Genomic DNA, 764 nt, shown 5'->3' with positions numbered 1-764 from the left:
AACAGTTGATTTGGATAATTAATGAGCCTTGTAGACAGATAGACAGACATATAGATAGACATATAGATAGATAGATAGATAGATAGATAGATAGATAGATAGATAGATAGATAGATAGATAGATAGATAGATAGTTAGACAGACAGACAGACAGATAGATAGATAGACAGACAGTTAGAAAGATAGATAGATAGATAGATAGATAGATAGATAGATAGATAGATAGATAGATAGATAGATAGATAGATAGATAGATAGACAGTTAGACAGACAGACAGACAGATAGACAGATAGACAGATAGATAGATAGATAGATAGATAGATAGATAGATAGATAGATAGATAGATAGATAGATAGATAGATAGATAGATAGATAGATAGACAGACAGAAAGTTAGACAGACAGATAGATAGATAGATAGATAGATAGATAGATAGATAGAAAGACAGACAGACAGTTAGACAGACAGACAGATAGACAGACAGACAGACAGACAGACAGACAGATAGATAGATAGATAGATGTTCTGTAGATAAATAGAAAGATAGATAGTTATGTTAAGTAGATATGTGTGTGTGCAAGGGTAGGTAGGTAATATCATAATGATTCAAATTTGTAATAGCATGTTGCTGCTGTTGTAATGAAGCTTATTATTTTGAATCCAGGTCTCTGTAGAGAAGTGCTGACTGTCTCTTTAAGGGGGTTTGTCTTGTGAATAGAGTGTCGGTTTACATCTCAGACTCCTCCTCCTCCGTTCTGATGA

This window comes from Puntigrus tetrazona, chromosome 10, assembly GCF_018831695.1.
Source record: "Puntigrus tetrazona isolate hp1 chromosome 10, ASM1883169v1, whole genome shotgun sequence".
Lineage (NCBI taxonomy): Eukaryota > Metazoa > Chordata > Actinopteri > Cypriniformes > Cyprinidae > Puntigrus > Puntigrus tetrazona.
Note: the sequence above shows the minus strand (reverse complement) of the source record.